Consider the following 25,563-nt stretch of genomic DNA (forward strand, 5'->3'; position numbering starts at 1 on the left):
TCACATGACTCGTCAATGGCGCAATGGAGGACGGAGCTTCAGTCGGAGTCAAGCTGAAATGTTTAGTTTTACTAGTCTTTGGGGTGAAGCCTTTAAAGATGGTGCGGAAGGCAAAAGATATTAATGCAATGCAGAGCACCATGTCTGCCAATTACATCAATCTACATTACAGCTGAAAGCTTTACGAAAAAACCTGTCTGAGAGTTGCCACCATGGCGAGTGATAAAAAGGAAGCTTGACGCCGACTAGTCGCTGGCCTATAGAGGGCGCAACAGGATAAGCATTTTCCTGACATGCAGCCTCTATTTTCGCTCTCCACAAGACATGTTTGATTATACCATCTGGATGCTCAAAATTGATCGGGAGAATGGACGCTTATTGTACCCGTAAGTTAATCATCGCGCTAAACTAATGCGTGCTGCATTGCAATACACACACAGCCGATCACACATCATGCGGAGAACGCGCGCGCCTCACACAAAACCGCGCAGAAATGTATTGTAAACACTGTTCTATGATTTATCAATAAAATAGCTTAGAAACCAAAAAGTTCTAGCATATATTTCTTGTATATATTAACTAAAACTCACAGCTATTGGAAAGAGAGACGCTGGCAGGTAAAAATAATTCACACACAATCACTCACTAATGCATTCATGTACATGTAATATTTATTGTGCTACTTTATCTGTATCTTATTCAGAACGAACAGAAATCTGTAAGAAATATAACGACCATAAGACAAAAGAACTGTTACAAAAGCTGTGATGAAGGACCAATAACATTAACGGCAGTGCTGCCATAGCTGCCCTGTGCACAAGAGGACCCGTGTTTGCGTCTCAGCTCAAGGTTCAGGCTTATTTGTTCATTAATGACGTCATCAGCCACTAGTCGACGTCGACTCGACTTTACCCACATAAATGTCGACGAAAAAAAATTGGAAGTCATTCAACCCCTAACACATAACCAATACGATCTGTGACAATGCAATACAAATCACATATAAAAAAACATGTTTTACTCACATAAGTGTGTTATACCATTCCTGTCAGATCCAATATAGAAGGTCTGCAAATCCAGTGTCGACCTGTGTCTTGTTTACAAACGATTATCTTCTATCTTCGGCGTGTTTATTGCTCATTTAACTCCACGAGTCGTGGACAGGGCTACAGAAGCAGCGTACACATTTATCTATAGAGTCGGCGTTCCCCCCTTCTGTTACGTCACTGATTTGAGAGCTCTCGTTTGCTGGGCCTGGTGTCTATAAAAGATTTTCTTTTACTAACAAGGAAGCTTTCAGCTCTGAAACTTACAGGATATTCTTATTACCATGAACTTTTATATATCAAAAGCTCAAGAGAAAGTTGATTTCTCAATTCATCATCCCTTCCAAAAAATTATTTAAATAGTTACACTACACTGTAAAAAATTATTTAGAAAAAAAGTTACCTGGTTGCCTTAAAATTGAGTTCATTGAAATTAAAATTTTGAGTACATACAATGAACATTTTTTGAGATTCGACAACCTTTATTAAATATTATTAAAAGATTTTTTTAGCCATACTGGGTAATTGTGTGTGTTTTATTTCTGATGACGCAGTTAAACATGCCAAATAGTACTATTTTCATGATTTATCAATTTTTTATGTGGTTCAGATACAAAAATATTTTGAGTTTCTATTTATTAAACAAATGTCCTTCATTGTATCAACTCAAATTTTTTATTTCAATAAACTCAATTTTAAGGCAACCAGGTTACTTACTTTTTTAAGTTCAACCAACAAAAACCAACACATTTTCACAGTGTACTTACTAAATTTGTACTAAACATCTTACTAAAACTTGTACTCTGTAACCCATTATTACATTTAAGTAACCTTCCCAAAGACTGGATAAGGGTCACTTTTACAACAACCTATGGATTAAAGCAAGTCCCCTTCCTACATTTTTGTTTCCTATAATCAAATTCACTCGGATGCCGTCCGAATTCAGAAGAAGTGATCTGTCACTAGTTTGTTTACATTGCGATTTTATAACTTGCAACTCCGACTTTATCACTCGCAATTGAATTCTAAATTTATATCTCGCAATTCCAACTTCACAATGTAGTTAACAGTGCAGCACTTACAGGTTCCTACAGCAGAACGCCTTTGTATTGGCCGGCATGAGACGGATTTAATCAAAAAATATCTTTATTTGTGTTCCAAAGATAAATTAAGGTCTGCTGGTTTGGAACAAAATCAGGGTAATTAATAACAGGATTTAAATTTTTGGGTGAACTAATTCTTAAACATAAAAAAGAGAGACAGACAGCTAGATAAAAGCTGTAAATATTAGTATTGTAACTTAACGGTTTTACAATATTGTGTTATATTTTCTCCCATTTATAGTGAACACCCACAGTTTTTCATTGAAAAATTCACTTCCCAACAAAATCCCCCCAATTATTAGGAATAATTCTATCCAAATATCATTCAAGTAACAAGTCATCTGGTAAAAAAAACTTGTATTTTCATATTGAAATGTACAGAAAAACTAAATATCGCTATTTAGATGGAAATTTAGTCATAAGATGCAACCCTATAAAGCAGACAATAATGCCAATATAGTAAGCAACACTCTAGTTACAAAACAGCATTAAAAAAACACACAGAACACCTAATAACCTCCCACAACTCCCTAGAAAGCTTTGAATGGTCAACGCCACTCACATTTTCAGGAGAAAACATTTTAAACTAGTGTTAGCATATGGAGCATCGCTCTGACATACTGTATATTAACTGTGACACAAAATTATGTTTCAACTCTGTGAAGGGTTAAGTATTCATCTAACCTGTTTTTGTTTTTTTTAAATGTCAGCACGGAATTGAGCAAATGAAGCGCAGTCAAGCAGAGTTCAGTTTAAATGTGTTCTCTGGAACTAACACATAAATCCAAAGCGTCTCGTGTGGATAATTCTCGCTTTAAACACTTCAAGAGCTCTGCTCTATATCCCTTTTCCAATCCACCAGCAATTAACAGACGGGGAAAATCCATTACTGGCACAGGACAGTCAGCAGTTGTTCTACGGAGAAACCATGATTTTCCTTTGCATTTCAACTGCTAGGTAATTAAAATCTTGACTGAGGCGTTTCCGATTAGCAGCCTTAGAGAATTAACCACAGCACTTGAACGGAGTTTCAGAAAGAAACTTCAGAAGAATGAAAAGGGTAACAGTGGAGCTCAGCATTCTTCATCTTCCTGTTTTTCTGGCCAATATTACAACCGACTTCACACCTGATGGCTATCGGATCTGGCACAGTTCATAGCATTTGCGATTAAATGGGGCTTTTACAACTAAACAATCAAGTAGCTGTCTATTTATTCATGTTGTGCAAACCCTGCCAGGACACATTCCTAATAAAAATATACAAATAAGCCCTTGGCAAACACAATGTGTTCAAACACTGCATTTGTCTTGGTCTCACACATCATACACTATGTGTGGTGCTTCACATTTGCTGTATTGCTATACGAATCGACATCTCTGTGATTTGGCCAGGATTAGGCGGATTGTATATACTTTTTGCAAGCTTTTTTTCTTCCTGTGAGCATTTCTATCTTTATCTTTCACGAAGAATAAAGTCTGCATTCATAATGCGCACCGTTAATTCCCGTGCAGCCGCACCCCCACGGAGAATACTTTCACTTTAGAATGAGTATCAATTTGAGAGTAATCTGATTGAATGGTGTGTTTAATATTAACATCAATACTGTTCTGAATGAAAAACAGAACAGAACAGTATAGTACAATGACAATGTTGTTTAAATAGGTGCTTTTACATTTAGTTTTGAAACTGAATCTTCCGCCGTATATTGTCAGCTTCCTACTCGTGATAAATGAAATCTGACTCCTGCCGCTGGTCTGAGCTCAGTTCATGGCGTCTGTTCGCTAACTGAACAAAATTATATTTATTTATTAGGCTACTGTAAAATAATCAAAACGATATCGATGCCTGTTTATGATTTCATACAGCTATCTATAACGAACATCATATCCGGGAGAAGTCAGTAAATTTGAGTAAAATCACAGGCTTTGCTTATCCCGTGCGAATGCGCCACGCAAAACTCAGATGTGGAGGAGTCATTTCTAAATCACATGTCCTAGATAATACTAATCCCGTGCGAATAGTGCTTTAGATAGACGAACCACTTCCACGCCACTAAAGAAAGTTAGTCGTTCTTCTCTTATCAACTATTTATTTCTCCTTACTTGTAGAAGCTCGTTCAGTCACATTTGTGTTGCGGTCAGGGAAACTCAAATTTGTAGCTAAAACGTGCCGCGTTGGATCTATCAGCCTACTACTGCTGAGCACTGGCTGCGTGTCCGTGGTGTAGGCCTACGTCATCACGCAAGAAGCCAATCGTGTTCTGCTCTTTCTGATGGCATGCGCCCTGAACGTCAGTCATATCGAAATATCGGAAATGTGTTTAAAAATCATATCACCGTTATTTAAAAAAATTATATCGCGATATATATTGATATTGAATTATTGTCCAGCCCTATCTGAACCATCCCCAGAAAAACTCTATTAACGTTAACATCTTGTTACTTACTTACTAACAGAGTCAAGCAATTGTATCGGTTTTATAGGTTTTGTAGTTTGAAGGCGGTGACTACATTCAATCACACTGTAAACTTAATCTAAATCACCAGACAGAAAACATTCTTTGATTGTTTAACTAACAGTTCGCCCCAACGCAAACTCACGCTTGGATTAGCCAGGGGAAAAAAATCATTTCAGGATGCACAAACAAACAGAGCAATGTTTAAAATCACACACAGCAGCTTTAACTGCTTCTCAGAAGAAATGTAGATGCATACAAATGTAAGCTCTCTTATCACAGAAAATTGTGACATTTCTCCACAACTACCATGAATAATCCAGGAGCAGGACTTAACTCTTTGATACGCAGTCTGAATCCATCTATCAGCCATGTGTTCACCGCACAAGAACAGATGTTACTAAATGAATCCCTCTTTTCCTTATCCTAGAAAAGCTATGCTCGTCAACATCCTTGTTTGTCCAGGAATTCCCATCGGGTTAGGACTGGCAATGGGGCTTCAACAACATTATCAATTCCCTGTGATTTTAAAAGGATGGCAGGAATGAAGGGAGATGTCCTACTTGGCAAAAATCACAGTTGATTTACTTATTGCTCCAAAAAGCTCAAAAGCATTCTTAGTATATGAGAGGTAATAAATACATAAATAAATATTAAGTATAAAGTATAATTAAATACGGCTGTACAAACTGTGAGCATGCCTACTGACCTGAGAAACGTTTTCCATATAAATATTTCATAAATTATTATGACGACTGAAACAGCAATGTCAATCATTTGTGAAGTAATCATTATTTTTATCTTTTCAGTGAATTGGCCAAAGGGATTTGCAAAGCTGTAATTGTTTGTACTGATTTGGATTTGTTTGGACCACTCTCTCATCGAATCATCTGAAGCGGTTTCTCAGTCAGTAAAAGGAACAGATGCAGTGCTCACTGCTTACGATTATTTTTAACAATTATACAATAGATCAAAAAGTATGGTTTGTATAATATTGATTATTGGCTTCCAAACACTTATGTTCCATATAAATAAATAAAAAGTATCACAAAAGTGCTGGATGATTTCATTACATACAGCATAGTAAATGATATCAGAGTGAAGAGGATAGGGGAACATTCTGGTAATGTTAGGAGAATGTTACAGGAACGTTATGCAAACCTAAAAATGCTATTTCCATGAAGAAAACTTTCCTGACTAACCAAAAACAAACATTGAACCTTAAAATATATATATATTTTACTACAATGTTCTGAACATTTTCTGGTAACTAAAAGCAAACATTCCTAGAATGTTCTGGGATTGCTAGCTTGCTAAATTGCTAGCTGGGTAAGTGACTATTCACTAGAGAAAGTGTGTATGTGCCCAGTTGTGTTGTTTTCAGTTGTTTTCCTATTGAACTTTTGTAAGATTGATGTCTTGACGGTTTTACAGTTCTGGGGTTTAAAAAAAATTATAAAAGAAAAAGAAAAGAAAGAAAAAAATGATAAGTGGAATCGGATTTATTATCATCTTCAGAACACAGTTTAAGATATTTTATATTTTAGTCCCAGAGCATATGCAGTCTATGCCCACTATACTGTCCATGTCCAGAAAGGGAATAGAGGTCTTACGGGTGTGGAACAACATTAGGGTTCTACATGAGTCATTAATGACATCATTTTCATTTTTGGGTGAACTAACTCTTTAAGTATATACTAGAGTAAACTCATTTGACCTAAAGAAAATAAACAAATAAATAAATAAATATCCGCTCTGTCTATAAGATAAAAAATCCTTAAGGCGCCCAACATCAGTAAGTAAAAGTAATAAAAGCTTACTACAGCACAAAAAAAGACACTGTAGAATGAAACTTTAAAAGGCAATTTTTTTTTTTTAAATTTCCAACTAAGACTTCATTCAGATGCAAAAAAACTAATTCAAAAACACCAAAATTTTACCAATTCCAATACATCACCTTTATACCTGGATAATTACAGTAACGAAATGAGTCATACTTGACTAAATCCACACAAAATACCTAATAAGTTTTTTTTCCATACCCCTAATTTGGGGAAACCACAGCAACCAGAGAGCCTCCTTTAAACATGCAATATGTGGCCCACTAATGTAAGGGTTCCCCCATCATGTGACCACTTCATGTTTTCAGAGTATAGCCCACTACAGTTGTGTGCTTTGCATGCAGTAAGATCCCACATGATCAAAATTCTACAGGAAACACTGAATCAATACATAAATCACTAAATTCTGTTTTTCTATCCAAAATATATACCCAAAGGCTTATATGGACCCATCTGTGTAGCCAGCGTAACAGACACTCCAGATGACAAACCAGATAAACCATGTCAAATGCATCTGATCATCAACACGATGTGCGTAAATACTCGCATCCTATAATTTATTTCGTTTGCCAACGCGCAAAACCTTCGAAACTTCCCTATTAGTGCATGTTAAACGTTTCAAACGCGATTTCTACATCGCTGATGCATCATGCCATGAGGACAAGTGTCAATCATCGGGGAGACGAAGCTCAAGACCGTAGCATGAGAAGATCACTTGTGTCCAGCATGTAGCTTTCACATGGTGTCCGATCAAGTTGTACGTGATTTCACTATTGCAGACCGTTACCGCAGTTTTATTCCAATTTTTCTTGGAGATCCACATAAAAGGCGAATTAGGAAATCTCAGCGTTTCCTTGCCATCAGATGTAAAAACGAACACAAAATATCACCGGACGCAGGAGACAATGGCAGGTTGCAACTACCACATGCTTCATCATTTCACCCCTCCGACCTCCTCTAACAACTTACCGTGCGATGGATGTGTATTATTCCCCAATTAATCCATCAGTGCTCGTTTGCCATAGATTCGGAAAACGGGTATTCCATTATCTGTGTTTTCTGCCGCGTTTCTGCGAAGCTGGGTTTGGTGTTTGCTTGGAGATCAGTGATTAGAGGCGATCGTGAATGCTCAAGGAGTTCACACATACACACACGCGCACACACATATACACACAAACACACGCACACACAGAGAGAGAGAGAGAGAGAGAGAGAGAGACGCTGAGAATAGTGGGAGGCGGGGCCGCCCGGGAGCCCGAATGTGCCAGTCCTGCCTCATGAATATTTATGACGCAACGCGACGCTCGTCCAGTAGGGTTATCAGCGTGATGTAATTAATACTCAAAAGCCTTTGCAAGTATCAGGGCAAGGAAATTCGGGGTGGGAAGTCCTCCACAAGCAGTGGGAATTCGATTCATTTCATCGAATCGGTTTCAGTGAACTGGCTCCGTAAAATCTAAATGGACAATTCTTATTTTATTTATGGAATATTGCATTATTTAGCCTAGCTATTATGCAATTTTTATCCATGCACATTTGTAATTCATGTGCCTTCTAGTGCTGCGTTCCAGTTCGTTTTTATCATGCCCTTTACTCGCAAACTTCCCTCTGTCTCGTTCACTCGGATGTGCGTCATGCCTACGTTGCATGAGTGCCCACTACTGGCTGAAACTTTGCAAATGGACTGAACTGGAACGCCCTAAGCCCTTGATCACTTGGAATCCACTATGGCGTTGATATATTATTTATTTTTTACCTTTACGAAATTGTTTAATGCAGTATTCTATATGTATATGGATGTGTTTGGGTTGTTTTAAATGTTTTTAAAAATAGTTATAGTTGTTTGTGGTGGGGTAAATTAAACGTGATATGTGGTGACGTCACAATCGCGTTGCATTGTGGTATATGAAGCTGCCTGAAGTGTACATATGAAGTAGACTCGCTCACTCGGTCAAAATCGAGTAAGCAAGGGTCTGTCCATATAAACTTCCCTTGTCCACTTCACGAAGTGGAACGCACTTCAAAATGGCGGCAGGGATTCCCCCAAGGGGAAGTGCTTAGGGAAGTTTGCAAGTGCGTGTCTTAAAGTGGAGTGGAACACAGCATAGGTAGCCTGGATGCCAGCCGAACTTAGCCCCGCCCACACATTTTTTAGGTCGGGCAGTTCGGTCTGGCCTCAATCTTTATAGTAGTAATTATCTCCGAACAGAAACAATTCGGACCAATGAAATCATCAGGGCGGGCTTTAGACGATGACGGACAGATGATAAACAGTAACGTAATCATGCTCGTCATCAAAGGGGCTGGGCTTATATTTGTTCAAATCCTAAACAGAGAGCTTGTTTGTATGTGCATTCACCTTCACAATTTCTCTCAGAAATGATTGAATGAACTCATTCAATTATTTAATTTTTTTACAACACCGGATAAGATCGTGTATTCCAGCACGTGCAAACAGGGTTGCCAAGTTTTTACAACAAAATCCACCAACTACTAGCCCTAAACAATAGCTTCTCGGGTAGGGGGTTCTCCGGGGGGGGGGGGGGGGGGGACTTGGCAACACAAAAAACGCGGACTTGGCAACACAGTGCAGTTGAGCTCTGTTGACGTTTGACAATGCGTCGCTTCATCGCTCTGATTGGTTGTAGGTCTATCCAATTGATGTCTTTCCTGGTTCGGTTGAAACACGCCCCATAATCACAGCCCAATGGAGCAGTTTCAGACTCATATTCTGACTAGAATTGAGTATGACCACGTCAGGCTACCTTCTAGGCCTAATCTTCAATAAAAATCACATCTCTTCTCTGATGACGTGTTTGCTGGCGCAAGGGCGGGGCAACTGTCACTCACATGAAATCCACCAATAGCAAACCACAACGATTCAACTATATCCAATAGAGTGGTGCAGTCCCTTTGTAGGCCAACTGGCAGTTAGCATCACATTGGTTCCCTCAATAAAAAAAATAAAAAATAGGATTTTCCGGCTTTTGGGGTATTGCAAAAAAACAAGCTCTGTGATCAACACAATTGTATGAGACTTGCACATTTTGTCCATCAAGATAATCACAGTTGAACACAACTTTTATGAATTTTGAAGCCTAATGCAGTCAAGGGAAGTAAAAGGCTGACGGTATAGATGGACTATGCCACAGTACCGTCATTTCAACGTCACTAAGATTCCTACATCTCTTTCAGTTTTTATCTCAAAATATTTTCCTATAATGTTTGAGTTAGACTAGTTTATAAGAGCACAATTAGGAGCTTAATGAGGCTGTAAAAGTGGACTGAGTTTCGGTCGGCGGGATGACGTTTAATCTCCCGTCAACCTCTGTAGTCCCATTTAGCCACTTGTTAGCAACCACCTTTTTCAAGACACATAACAGCTTCAAAATATAATGAGTGGGGTAATTCTTATGTAGGCCTATTTATTGTAGAGTAAAACGTGAAAGCATCTTGAGCTTCTGTTCACCACAGACTTTTTTTCAGCCGTTTAAACAAAATCCTATTAAAAAAAAACATTGACTTCGCTCGGTACGAGGGAACCAGAAGTGCTAAAATGCTAACTTGTTTTGCGATTTGGCCTCCAAATTCCAATTTTTTTTTTTTTTTTTTTTTACAGAAAACCAGGAATTTCATAAGGAATCTACACAATCAAGAATTTCACATGAAGCGAATTATTTAGGCTACCCACACATTTTTCACAAGTTCAAGCTAGCCTTGCTGTCTTGACCAGCAAAAAACTTGGTATAAAGTTACGTCTGTGTCTGTTGATAATAGTGTAGCAACGCATGACTCTCAAACAATGGACCTTTTTGCCAAAATTTAGCCAAAAAATTTGCTAAAATTTGCAATTTGTGATATCCTACAATCCTATGCGTCCCATTCGATGACAGTTGAGCTAGAAAAAGAAATATGGCGTCTGAAAGTTGCAGTTGCTTGTCAGTTTCTGTGTAAATAAAGTTAATAATCTTTTAATAATAATTCTGTGTTAATAGTTAATATTTATACTACGTTGGCCTATCACCCATAATGTTTACAATATTATCCGCATCTCACATTTTTACCAGTTTTTACCTACATTTCAAATGTTTTCAAACGAATCATTAAAAAAAGATTCGGTTCAAAATAACGATTAGTTTGCGAATTAAACAATGGACAAAACTCAAGTGTGAACAGGAAGACAAACAAGCAGGACCCCCCTAATGGTTTCCAAACGTAAGCTTACTGTGATTTGACCTGCAGTTGACTACGTTTGCGTCTACTCTTGAATTATTAATTAGAAAAGGCGGTGAGAGCGTTTAGGAAGTGAAATATATTGACAGAACAGAACTCGGGACTCTCCATTCACGTTCGAACGGCTTTCGTCTTGAAAACGCAACCATCAACGCTAAGACACCATTTAAAGAACACATCCTGTTAACGGCCTCCAATCTGAATGATGTTTCACTGCTATTAGATGATAATTTGTCATGGCAGGCGCTACACACGCATCTGTCTGCGGTAAGGATGTGCTGTCAAGCGTTTAATGTATGCAGTTTGGACAAAGAGACTGGAGGAATGCAGAGAGCGCATGTTGCTTTGTGGTTTGTGTGTGTGTGTGTTTCCCCCTCAGGCCAGCAGCTCTCAATGCGTCTCAGAGGGAAGACCCTCCTTTGTGTTTAATCATTAACTATCAGGGCAAATCCTCATCCCAGACTGCAGCCCATTTCTACTTAATAAATGTAAAATGCATCTGACATTCTGTAGGCTATATTTGAAATAACTAATTTCACACACAGACACGATGCATGTGTGTGTATGTATGTATATATATATATATATATATATATATATATATATATATATATATATATATATATATATGTGTGTGTGTGTGTATATATATATATATATATATATATATATGTGTGTGTGTGTGTGTGTGTGTGTGTGTGTGTGTATGTATATATATATATATATATATATATATATATATATATATATATTTTAAAATGATATTATATACATATCAGTAGTGCTGTCAAGCGATTAAAAAAATTACTAATTGCACATTTGTTCTTTAATTAACCATGATTAAATCACAAATAAGTTTTCAATATTTGTATATTGTAATAAGTTCACAGTTACTCTCTAAATGAATGTAAGAAACAACTTAAAGACCGTATATTTTAAATATGTGTTGTAATGGCATCTTTTTTATGAATTAATTATTGTTTTCATTCACTTTTCATTTAAAGGGTTATTTCAGTGATTTAGCATTCAGCTTTGTATTTAAACTGGGTCATTAGTGTAGTATAAATGTGAAATTATTTTTGAATGTGGTGCCTTCTAGACTGAGAAAAGACTGAAAAAGTATATTTTTCTCTAATGGGGATATGAAAGACAACAACTCCCAGAATTCACTTTCTTCGCTGCCATACGAGGCCACTCCCAAAGCCTGCGCTAATGGATTACTGGATCACTTTCCCTCCGCGTTCATTTTCATAAAATCAGTTCAGTACAGACAATACAATTATAAACTGAGCTTGTCTATTAATCATTCAATATAATGTGAGTGATCCGATCGAGTGTCAAGGTGACGGCACAAATGCACCAGGAGTCAGATTATGATTGCGAGAGCTGTGGTAAACACGACCGCACTCGTAGCATACATTCAAAGCGCGTGTTCAGCCTGGTGTGTTTCCAGTTCATACCTTTGGAAGCTGAACTTTCATAGAAATTTGAAAAGTTCATGAATGCCTGCAGCTGCGCAAGCTGAGTGCTGTGAGTGCGATCCCACTCCCTATGGACAGGTGATGCAAAAATAACATCTTAAAGAAACTTAAGTGAGCTGTGAGAAAATTAGATGCGTGTGACAGCATGTCAGATCCTTGTCATCTGGCAGCAGCCGATCTTAAAGTCACAGCAGCCTAATTATTGCTGTGATGTCATTAATGTTAATTGAAGACCAAAAGTAATAGACTATAGTCTATAACAGAGAAAATTGTAGCTTTAATTAGAATTAATCTATATTTAATTTATAATTTATGTAGTTAAGACTGTAAAGTGTTTGATAACTATTCACTTAGGTTATTTTAAAAGATGAAAAATAGCCTCTGGGCTAATTCTGGCTTTTTTACTCATGTTTGTTCATGTGTTTTTATGAAATTGCGTCATCCCCTTACAAATAAAAAAATAAAAAATAAAACAAAATTATGTATTTAATATATTGTATTTATAAATGAAGGCCACAGGTAAATATGACATTATAATGGGTTAATGTGAAGATGGTTTTAAATTCCCTTAAAGGGTTACTTCCGCGTTTAAGCATATGGCTTTGTATCAGTACACTGTAAAAAAATGTATATATATATATATATATATATATATATATATATATATATATATATATATATATATATATATATATATATATATATATATATATATATTTAAAAAATAAGTTACCTGGTTGCCTTATGATCATTGGTGAGCAGAGATGTCTTTTAATAAGAGACTTTTGACCGGTATTGTGTAGATATGTAAGCTGTAGATACACTTACATTATACAGTATATTTTAGAAACATTATTTAGTATACATATTTGTGCAATTTGATTACATTAATGAGGATGAGTGGAAACTAAACTCAAAAAGCATCTTGCTCTCTGTTCTTCAAAATACCATATTGAGTAATCTCTAGATTTAGTGACTGCAAAGTTGCTTGTTCTAACGTTCATTACCCATTATAATGTGTTTACATGACTTTATTGGGAGCATGGCGGTTTAGGATTATTATATGGCTCTTGTGTTTGCAGCATATGAGTGCATCTGGGCCTGAAAATTGCCTCATGTTCTGTCTGTAAAACGACAATTAAGAACAATCATCGGCCCTAAAGACTCCCATGAAATCTGTCTAAATCATTACAGATCCACACAGAGAGTTGGCATCACAGATTGTGGGTTTGTGTACTTTATGCTGGATGGATGAAGTGTGGTGAGAGACGGCTCATCAGACAGAATTACTTCGAAGACTCTGTGTGAACTACGTTTGCATTGTTCACACCAAGGATGATCACTATAACGATGATGATACAAATATAGTTCTAAAAATCTTTCTCCACACAATAACTTAACAATGACAACACAGACAACACTTACTTCCAACTCGCCATGAAGACGCCACAGGTACCCCTCGACGTCACGCTATGGACAAACTGGGAACTCCATTGCAAAACCTAGAATATCAAAATCAACTGCAGGTGGTCGATCCTTTTCCTATTTAGCACCTAAACTCTGGAACAGTCTTCCTAGCATTGTTCAGGAAGCAGACACACTCTGTCAGTTTAAATCTAGACTAAAATGCATCTCTTTACTATGGCATACACATTGAACATTTTTAACTTACATTATTCAAATCAGAGATAAACAGCACCAGGTGAAAAACTTATGTAAGCGTCCTTTGTGTACTAGATATATGAATGTTTCCTGGTTCTGTAGAAAGCAATTTGTAATTTTTAAAAAAGATGGAAAATGTCAGGCTCTTGTCTTTAACCCATACACACCCATCTGAAAACTCAAGGAGACCTTCCCAAGCACAGACAATCTAAAAGAATACTTTTAAGGTTCACAACTAGGACGATAAGTATAAAGATATAGTTCTAAAAATCGATCTTATTATTAAAGAATAGTAAAAACACTGACAGCCAATCAGAATCCATCCTGCGAGCTCGCGCATTTAAAGTGACAGACAAGCACGGTCTTAGAATAAATAGAAAGATATCGTCCGCTGGTGTGGACGCAAATATAGTTATCTTTATAGTTATCATTCTTGGTGTGAACGGGCCTTTATGCCATTCAAAAGCTGTATACATAATTATAGCAGCTGAGGTCGTCAATTCTTAACATCTTAATTGTTGTTTAATCCTAAAAAGAGCTATACTTGACAAAGCCAGCATTGAATGGTGATCCGTATGCATAGACCCCAACTGATATTTGTATAAGTGGTACAACATCAGCGAACCTTGCACTGAAGGGTTGCCATGGCGATGTGAGAGGCTGGGACATAGGTATCTTAGGACGGCACTAAATCAATGTGTAGACAGTTCGGCTGAGCCAATATTTTGTAAATGAGACTCCAGGGAGACCAACCCACCCCGACAAATGTATCCCACGATTAATTTTCAGCTCTGAATCTGCCCAATACAACTGCTTTTAAGCTCATTCTTTGTCAGTAAATATAATAAAAAGTGCTTTTAATTGACTTTCAGTATGGTATTTTTTTAAATATGTGATATCACGTGTTTTAGGTAAAACCTTAACCTAAAACCTTAACTATGGTAGAGCAAAAAAAAAATATTAAAAAGATAAAACTATAACAAAATAAGAATGATAACAGTAAAATAATTTTTAAAAAAAATTTATATTTTGAAATCTCAAATATGATTAGGATTATATTTAGACTATCTAATTACACATATTCAAATAGGGAATGTACTGCACCAGATTTGAGGTCAACATCTATGTTTCCATCCTCCTGTTTTTATATGCATTTTGGAATATCGCATAAAAACGCTGGATGGAAACCAAGATTCGCATCAATTCCAAAAATATGCATAAAAAATGTATGTGCTCAATTAAGGCAGATACATTTTTTATTTCATAAGAAGATATTGCCAAAAGTATTAGGACACCCCTTTAAATCATTGAATTCAGGTGTTTCTCAATCACTTCCATGGCCACAGGTGTATAAAATCAATCACTTAGGCATGCAGACTGCTTCTACAAACATTTGTGAAAGAATGGGTCGCTCAGTGAATTCAAGTGTGGTAGCGTGATAGTTTAAAACTTGTAATGACAAGTCCATTTGTGAAATTTCCTCACTAATAAATATGCCATGGTCAACTGTTTAAAGTGGAAGCAATTCCATTGCCGAGTAGCTGCATCCAAGCCTTTAATCACCAAGTTCAATGCAAAACGTCGGATGCAGTGGGGTAAAGCATGCCACTACTGGACTATAGCAGTGGAGACATGTTCTCTGGAGTGATGAATCAAGCTTCTCTGTCTGGTAATCCGATGGACGAGTCTGGGTTAGTGGAGGGGGGATTATGGTGTGGGGTTGTTTTTTTAGGGGTTGAGCATGGCCCTTCAGTTCCAGTAAAAGGAACTCTTAATGCTTCAGCATAGCAAGATATTTTGGACAATTTCATGCTCCCAAATTTGTGGGAACAGTTTGGGGGTGGTTCTTTCCTGTTTCTACAGGATATCTGAACTAACTATTAATTTAATCAATGTATCAATTTGTTTGTTTTTTGAACACATGGGATGGAAAAAGTGTTTTATTTGCAATTGTTTTATGTGATATTTCAATGTTGTGTTCCAAAGTTAAATTCCTAACTTTCAATGGAAACATAGTTAATTATGTGCAATGATACTGGACATTGAATGTTTTGTAACTGGAGAATATGACTATACCAAACCACAAAATCAGGGACATTTATTCTACAGAATTTCACCACTTTTGCTACAGTAAAAAAAAAAAAAAAAAAAAAACACTATTTACTTACTTTACTTATTTACAATTATTTTTGCCAGTTGGCCAGAAATGACACATTTTTATTATTATTTTATTTCGATTTTTTAACCACAGTCAGGTATCATCTAATTTATCCTGCATAGCCAGACAGCAATGCTTCAGTGACACACAGGAAAAATGTCTTCAGACTATCTTAGGCAGAGAAAGATTGCTGGCATTTGTGTTTGCGTGAGAAATTAAGACACATGGAAATATCTGACCTCTCGTGTGATGGGTTTACTCAATGATCCCTGCTGGGTTTCCTGTCTCTTGCTCAGAGGAACCGTGAGAAACCAGGAGAAATACAAATATAGTAGCATAACAGATCCAAAGAGTTCCGAATAGAACATCACTGTGACATTTGTAAATCTGGTTCTTCTTATCATTTGGAGCTATAGGCCAGTGAAAGCAGACCTCAGGGAATATCATTTGCAAATCATATCACAGGGCACATTTTAAAATGACTCTGTTTTGTAAAATTTCATGTCTACTTCAATGACTGTCTTTGGTAGGATTGTGAATTAATTAAAATAATTAATCATGATTTCATATTTTTTATTAATGCAGTAAGGCATAATAATACAAAAAGAAAAAGGAGCTAAAATCCTTTAAAAATAACTGTTTTGCACAGCTTCTTGCGTATACTTGCACTCTGTAACTCCTGGGTAGTTAATTTTGCGACGTGGTGAAGTCTTACTTTGTGAAATAGGCCTACAGACACCACAAATGACACAAGCATGAAATGATAATGATGTATAAATTGTAAAATAACCTAAATTATTGTTCAATCTTACTTGTGAAATGTAATCCCATGCGATCTGGTATTAATATTGCGTTATTGCAACCGTGAGCTGCATGAAATACGGATATAATTGCTCGCTCTCCATTGACTCTGAATGCTAGCGTTGAGTGGAGAGACCCAACCAATATGGCGGCGACGCTGGATCACGCTCCAGCACATCATGGGGCGTCTATGCATATGATGTCTATGATCGTTAAGGTTTTGCTTACCGGTTCGGTACTTTAACCGTATACTTATCGGTACTTTTTGAGATTATATATATACACACACATAATGCAATGACTGTCTTTAGTAGGATTGTGAATTAATTAAAATAATTAATCATGATTTCATATTTTTTATTAATGCAGTAAGGCATAATAATACAAACAGAATAATAGGTGTATATGCAAATAAATAAGTGCCCTTAAATCTGAGTTTCCTTTTTTTGTTTTGGACACCTAGTCTAATCTGATTGGTCAGATGGCCCAGTCTGTTGTGATTGCTCTACTCTGCTCTGATTGGTCAGATGGCCCAGTCTGTTGTGATTGGCCTACTCTGCTCTGATTGGTCAGATGGCCCAGTCTGTTGTGATTGGCCTACTCTGCTCTGATTGGTCAGATGGCCCAGTCTGTTGTGATTGGTCTACTCTGCTCTGATTGGTCAGATGGCCCAGTCTGTTGTGATTGGTCTACTCTGCACTGATTGGTCAGATGGCCCAGTCTGTTGTGATTGGTCTACTCTGCTCTGATTGGTCAGATGGCCCAGTCTGTTGTGATTGGTCTGCTGTGCTTAGGGATGGGTATCGTTAAGGTTTTGCTTACCGGTCCTTTAGCGGTATTCTTATCGGTACTTTTTGAGATGTTATATATATACACACACACACACATAATTAACAAAGATACACATTATATAGGCCTACACAGCGCTTTAATTTCAGGAAGAATTCTAGTAATCAAATGTAAAATAACATGCATAACAATGCATAGTTTATCATAGATAGCATAAATTAATCCTTATTAAAGCTGAAGTTATTCATTCAAGAGCTGTGAGTGATTTTCTCGTTGCATTTGGTTTTTTAATTTGCAGTAATTTGTCAGCATGTTTATTTACACCGCTGCCTCTTTAAGACAGATGTGCAGATCTATAGGCGACTGATAATAGGCAGATGCACTACATTTTCTCCCAACTATATCCATAATAAGTACGTCCATTTTATACACAAACTGTGTTGTGTTTAAGAGACTCTCCAAGCCGGTCATTTTGACATAGATGTTTGTGTACATTTGATCGTTTAGACGCGAGTGTGAAACCGAAAGTGTAATTTGCTCGTCTCGTTGCGGGCTGTTTCGGAGCACGCGCCGACTTAGGAACAACCTCTTGTGCACATTTTTGTGCTTTTAATGGCTATTTTTATTATTAAACGCATCCCACAATTTACCAACAGTAGCTAGACTGTGATTGGTCTGTTCAATGTTCTGATGAAGCAAGAGTTACTATATGGCAGCTGAGAAGGCCATTCTTTGTGTTTTTTTAAAGAATTTTCAGAGCCTGATGAACTCAATATAAATGTGTTTAAGACTGCAGAATACACTCGATTTTACAGTCACTGCCCTTACCGTCCAGAATAAAAATGAACATCCCAACATTTGCCTCGCATTTCAGGATAAAAAGACGAAGGTGAAGGTGAAGGATAATCCACTTCTTACCCCCGTTATGATCTATACTACCTTATTATTTGTATTGTAAGCATTAGGCGTATTACTGATCACTGTTGACATGCTATATTTTTACTATAAAACTCTTATGACAAACGTCTTCTAATAACGTCAATTGTTGCGTATACCAAGATGCAGCGGACACATTTGTAAACGACTTTACTTTGACCCATTGTGCGAGCTGTCTCTTTAATACCATGTGTTTATATACATGTTGCTGCTGATTGGGCTGACATTTTTGCCACATTTACCAAACAAGTGAAAACGTATCTCAAACCCCGCTGCACACAGTTTCCAGGAAACATGTTATTCAACCCGGAAACCGTAGCGAAAGGTTGCACACCAGTTTGAGCTTGTATGATCTCCTGTTGTGATTGTTCTACTCTGCTCTGATCGGTCAGATGGTTTAGTCTGTTGTGATTGGTCTACTCTAATCTGATTGGTCAGATGACTCAGTCTGTTGTGATTGGGCTACTCTGCTCTGATTGGTCAGATGGCCCAGTCTGTTGTGATTGGTCTCTTGAAACGCTTCTTCAGCATTTGATACACAATGATAAAGAAATTCCATTACTGTACAAGTACAAATAATTTTATTTTAACATTGCTTTTGCTTGCCTTACCCAGATGCACTATATTATGCCTAAAACTAGCCTATTTATTTCAATTTTGAGTTGTCAGAAAAATTCCAGGCTTATGCCATTTGTTCTTGTGTGTTACATCATGACTGTCCGGCTGCTATATCGCATGTATGGGTTGTATAGTGTTGCATATAATTTGAACTTGGACCGTTTGCTTTGGCAACCTTATGTTGTGTGCGCTAGGAGAAAAGAACAGGAGGATCCAATTGCGAATAAGTAAAAGTTTATTAATAACCTCTCAAAACATCAGGTTAAATGATCAGAAATGTCTCAGAGGCTGATAACAGCAAAATCATAGAAGGAGGTTTCGCTGGGCACTGAACGTCTGTGAAGCAGGGAGGCACTCGGTAACAGACAAGGTCGGCTGGAACCGGAACCGGAGCGAAGCAATCCCATGAAGAACAGACAAGGCAGACAAGGTCGGCTGGAACTGGAACCGGAACCGGAGCGAAGCAATCCCACGAAGAACACGACAACACAGGAACCCACAGGACACACTGAAACGATCTGACAACAAGACTGAATATATGGGCCCAGTAGTGAGGTGCAGCAGGTGAGAGTTATCGGTGATGAGTAATCAGTGACCACGCCTCCAACAACACCACACAACACAGACAGAAGGAGACGGTGAATTCATGAACCGTGACACCTTAATTTATCTCTGGGGACACCTATTGTCAAAACAAAGAAATATCAAACTTCAAAAGACCTGAACCACAGATATAAGATATAATATAAAGTTCTAATACTTAATTCCTCAGATTATTAATCATTCTTAGTCAGTGAGGCTCGATGCAAAAGGACAGACACACTCTGATATGATGCTCACCGGTAAGTGTAAGGATTCCTCAAATCATCAGATTCATCCATGCAGAAGAGCAGCGCTGAAGCACTCTAACATAAAATAAATTTTCTGGAATCGAGATGCAATTTTATGCTTCAACCACAGATGGTAATAGAGAAGCCAAGTTCCGCAGTACAGCTTTGAAGTACTGTAATAAGAACTTTCACACATATTATAAATGTAATCTGTAATGATGATGTTGCTTTCTGCTGCACACTAGATCTTCATTGGTACTTATTAATAACATTTCTACACTGTAAAAAATTATTTAGAAAAAAAGTTACCTGGTTGCCTTAAAATTTTGAGTTCATTGAAATTAATTTTTTTAGTTAATACAATGAACATTTTTTGAGATTCGACAACCTTTATTAAAATATTATTAAAAGATTTTGTAAGCATATTGGGTAATTGTGTGTATTTTATTTCTGATGACGCAGTTAAACATGCCAAATAGTGCTATTTTCATGATTTATCCAATTTTTTATGTGGTTCAGATACAATAATATTTTGAGTTTCTTTTTATTAAACAAATTTCCTTCATTGTATCAACTCAAATTTTTAATTTTAATAAACTCAAAATTTGAAGGCAACCAGGTTATTTATTTTTTTAAGTTAAACCAACAAAAAACAACATTTTTTTTTTACAGTGTACAGGTGACATAATTCCACATATACTGTAGGTGACATTTCATACCAGTTTGATTAAGATTTCTATACAAATAGCAGAAATGTCTGGTAATGTGACCATATTTCTAACATCTAACATTTCTAACATTTTCTAGTTCATTGGTCAAAATATCATGGATATCTTGTTATTGCATTTTTGTAACAAGCATTACAATATTATAACTACTAATAATTATGATAGCATGAATAATTAAATGTTGCATTTTTGCAGGTAGTTTAAGCCTGGCTTTAGATTTTCTTTTTTCTTTTTTACTGTAAGGCAATACTAGTATGTTTTATGTTTTAAAAGTTATAACAATGAAAATATACAATATTTTCAACAATAATGTTTTTGGTGAGTTTATAATGTAATAATTTTCTCATGTAAAAATTGTTCTTACATTATGAAAGGAATCAGGAAGTAAAGCAGCATAAAGGAGGCAGCATGGCAAACAAAATGGCAGTCACAAAAACTGGTAATCACCCAGAACCTGGAATGTGGGGTTACTTATAAGGACTTTCCTTTCCAGACAGCCTCATCAATCACTATTGGGTTATCACTTTTGTGGACTTTGTATATACACCGGTGGACACATTTAAGTTGGGACTTTCAGGACGCTAGGAACCAATGGACTCTGCTTTTAACAGTTTAAAGGCCATTACATACTCCATTAGAACAAAGAAAAAAGTTCTTACTCCCAGGGCTGCAAGAACAAAATTATGTAATTCTGGCTTGAAAGTTCTCGCAGCTTAAGCTTGGAACATACTCTGCAAGAAGAAAGAATTTTGTTTGTTTACTTGAGGTGGCAAGAACAAAGTGTATGACTTTAACTTTAAATGTCTGACCAATCACCAATAGTTCTCCGACACCCGCAAGAAAAAAATTCTGCTCAGACGTTGTGTCGAGAACAAGCTGCGAGAACTTCCAAACCAAGGCTGCGCACGAGAACTTTTTTCTCTGTTCTTGTGGAGCATGTTGAAGCCTTTAAGCTTGGAACAAACTGCAAAAACAAAGAAATTTGTTCGTTTTCTCGAGGTGGAAAGAACAAGAACAAGAACAAAGTTCGTTCTTGCCAGTGCATTCCATACTCCACGAGAAAAGCAGGTGCCGATCATCTGCATTTCTCCACATTAACCACGCCTACTTTAAATCTAGGACCAATCACACAATAACCCTCAAGACACCCTCAAGAAAAAAGTTCTGCTCAGGCGATGTGTCGAGAACAAGCTGCGAGAACTCCCAAACTAGGGCTGTGAGAACAAAATGACGTCAATTTGTTCTCACAGCCCTCGGAGCGAGAACTTTTTTCTCTGTTCTTGCAGAGTATGTTGTAGCCTTTAAGCTTGGAACATACTCTGCAAGAACAAAGACATTTGTTCATTTTCTTGAGGTGGCAAGAAGAAGAACAAAGTTTGTTCTGCGTTCTCCGATCATCTGCGTTTCTCCACATTAACCACACCCACTTTAAATGTCTGACTAATCACACAATAGTTCTCGAACACCCGCAAGAAAAAAGTTCTGCTCAGATCGTCGAGAACAAGCTGCCTGGGGAGCGAGAATCTTTTTCTCTGTTCTTGTGGAGTATGTTGGGGCCTTGAAGCTTGGAACATACTCTGCAAGAACAAAGAAATTTGTTCGTTTTCTCGAGGTGGCAAGAATACGAACAGAGTTCGTTCTGGCAGTACATTCCATACTTCACGAGAAAAGCAGGTGCCGATCATCTGCGTTTCTCCGCATTAACCACGCCTACTTTAAATGTCTGACCAATCACACAATAGTTCTCGAACACCCGCAAGAAAAAAGTTCTGCTGAGGCGATGTGTCGAGAACAAGCTTCGAGAACTTCCAAAGCAGGGCTGCGAGAACAAAATGGCGTCATTTTGTTCTTGCAGCCCTGGGAGCGAGAACTTTTTTATCTGTTCTTGCGGAGTATGTTGCAGCCTTTATTCTCGACACATCATCTGAGCAGAACTTTTTTCTTGTGGATGTCGGAGAACTATTGTGTGATTGGTCAGAAATTTAAAGTGGGCGGGGTTAATGCAGGAATCCCCAGTTTCCCCCATTCTACCCTAATGTATGTAAATTATTTTTAATTCTTTAAGGTAGGTTTTACATAATAAGGTTCTTTATTGGTTTCTATGGATCCGCAAAGATCTTTTAACACCCATGGAATCTTATCAATGCACAAAAGGTTCTTTATAGTGGAAAAAACTTCTTTTTTTTTTTTTTAAGATTTTTACATTTTCTTCACACTCAGAAAAAAATTCATTTATTTTTAAGAAATGATCAGTGAAAGCTGCTTTGAGGAACCCAGAATGGATGTTCTACTATGGCATTGCTGCAAAAACAACAGCAAAAAAAAAAAAAAAAAACATCTTGGAAACTTTATTATTTAGAGTGTAGAAGGAACTGTTCAAATATCTACACAAAAAAGAAGTGATCTAAACCCCACATCCATCGAGAATCTGAAGGTAATGTTATAGCATGCATTCTCAGTGATTTTTTGAGCTGTGATATACCCACATCACAACACTGTTTAGTTTACAATCCGTTTTCTTTGTTTCAACCCCATGTGTTTATTTTCCAGAAGCGCTGCTATTCCAAACACATAATCCTCTTTAGCGGAGACAATACAGACAATCCACAGCCATAATATTCCTCATTCTTCTTTGTGGCTGCCATCTTGGCTCAGCGGCCTTCCTCTCGCACAGATAGTGTCTGCCTGCGGTGAGAGCTCGCAGATACTAAAAATAACCTCAGCGGAGAGAATGTAGCCATGGTAACATCACAACGGATGCTAAGGCAGGAGTGATCTCCAGAAAACATGGCCGAATTTGAAGAGCCGATTATGCGGGGAAACACACACACACACACACACACACACCATGGATCACATTTCTTCACGGTGAAGGTGAAGAAAAGTGAAAAAATGTTTCTTCACGGTGAAGGTCTGTGCTTTATGGTTTCTGTTGTTGTTTTTCCCACACATGACTGGATAACAAGGCCATGTATGCATGTAAACAGACAGTGTTGAATATTTCCCTTTCACAAGCCTAAATAGCAGCTGTGCTCCATTGCTTTTTCATTTCAGTTTTTTTTTTTAGCAATTTGTTACATTATATTACAAATGTGTTACATTTCAATGGTTTTGAAATGCCCCGCTAAAATTCGCACTCATGGATCTATATATCACATAATAGTCGCTTCAACCCGCAGACATAGAAAACAACCCGCAGGCGGAAAAAACGCGTATTTGGCAACACAGTGCAGTTGAGCTCTGTTGACGTCGCTTTGTTGCTCTGATTGGTTGTTGGTCTATCCAATTGAGGTCAGGCTAGATTTTCACAGCTTTTTGTTCAAAAGGGTGTTTTTTTTTTTTTTTTTTTTTTTATGAAACTAAATGAAGCTAGATCATGGGCTCTGTTCTTTATTTTGATATATTGCATGTTCAGATATTCATACAACTAAATATTTGTGGGGCGAATGAAACTTTTGTGAAAATGATTTAAAAAAAATGATGGTGTTGGCTAGCAATTGTTTTCCAAATACACTGGCAGGGAAAGAGTTCAACATTTGAAGGAAAACAACCATAAAAACAAAATCATACAATATAAAAATCTATTTTAATTTTGACAACAAAATTAAATCAATTGCTTTTTCCTGTTGGTAGACAGGTCCCACTATCTCACGTTCTCAGTTCAGCTATAAATGATAATCGCTCTTTATATCACTCAGAACAGCTATGCTACATTATCTCCTCGCTGTTGATATTTCCCACAGGGACCGACGGATGACATATACGAACTAGGAATTCAATGAATATTTAATGAGTCTCTCTGTTTGATGATGTAAGAGAATAATCACACCGTTTAAAAACATCAAAGCAACAAAGTGGCATATCACATGTGTTCTCTGTATTCTGTGGTGACGGTTGTTCACAGTTCAATATTTTTGCCTACAGCATTTTGTGAAGTAATTAAACGTGTCACATATGCTATCAAAATAATTCAGTGACCCAGAGATTGTGCAAAGCTTTAAAGTCAACATGAAACAGCATTCGTAACCTACTTTACTTCTCTAATGTTGTGTATTTTGGCTTCGCTTTACCCGTTAGGAATTGATTGGGTTGTGATAAGTGTTTTCTATATGACAGCTGCTTTGAAGGGAGAGACTGATAAATAGGCAGCCATCAGCCAAAAAGGGAAACATTTTAGAGGCAAAGCAAGTTTGATCAGACCTTCGCTCCCCACATGCATCAATGAGCCTTAGGTTGCTTTCACATCTCTAGTTCGGTTCATTTGGTCTGAACCAAGGGCAAACAATTATACATTGTTGAATTTTTCAGCTGTTTTAGTTCCCTTTCACACCACACTGATTGCTTTGGTGCGAACCAGTTGAAACAAACCAAAACGCAGGCACATGACAACATCCACATCACTCATTGGCCATGCGTATTTCCTAAACTGCTTTTCGATTGGTCAGAATTTACATGTGGGAAAATTCCAACAGAAGAGGAAAAGCCAGCAAACTATAATAACAATGGAGAGACGACGGCGAAGGCTGGTTTTGTTCGTGGCCATATACTACATTGTGTGTATTTACCACAGCAAACAATACATTTCTATAATGAACTGCGGATGCTACTTGAAAACAGCGTTCTAATGCACTGCTAACTGCGAGCACGCATCGCTCATCACTTCAAGGGGAGGCGTGCATTAATTATTCTTAACTCTGACATGCTCATCTTCCGAAAATATTGCCAACGATCAATCAGGTAATAATGTCATGCACGTAATGTCAGCACAGCTGACTACGGCAGCTGGTTTAGTCAAAAAATGATCAGTACCTTTGCAGTTGGTTCTGTTCGAGGTCGGATCACGTTCAGAGTTTGTTTGAAAGCGTACCGAGACCAGCTCTT

The 25,563-nt window shown here is 37.3% G+C and overlaps 1 protein-coding gene across 2 annotated transcripts in view; it reads right to left on the reverse strand.

Annotated features, from left to right (window-relative positions):
- Window positions 1–7,642, reverse strand: part of plppr1 (phospholipid phosphatase related 1) — an 87,437-nt gene extending 79,795 nt beyond the window's left edge. Inside the window, exon 1 of one of the 2 annotated variants that reach the window (XM_067433412.1) lies at window positions 7,416–7,642. The gene's annotated coding sequence lies outside the window, so the exon portion shown is untranslated. The remainder of the gene's footprint in view (window positions 1–7,415) is intronic. The other variant, XM_067433413.1, reaches the window with a different exon arrangement.
- Window positions 7,643–25,563: the final 17,921 nt, after the last annotated feature.

The sequence above is a fragment of the Pseudorasbora parva genome, chromosome 23 (genome assembly GCF_024679245.1).
Source record: "Pseudorasbora parva isolate DD20220531a chromosome 23, ASM2467924v1, whole genome shotgun sequence".
Classification (NCBI taxonomy): domain Eukaryota; kingdom Metazoa; phylum Chordata; class Actinopteri; order Cypriniformes; family Gobionidae; genus Pseudorasbora; species Pseudorasbora parva.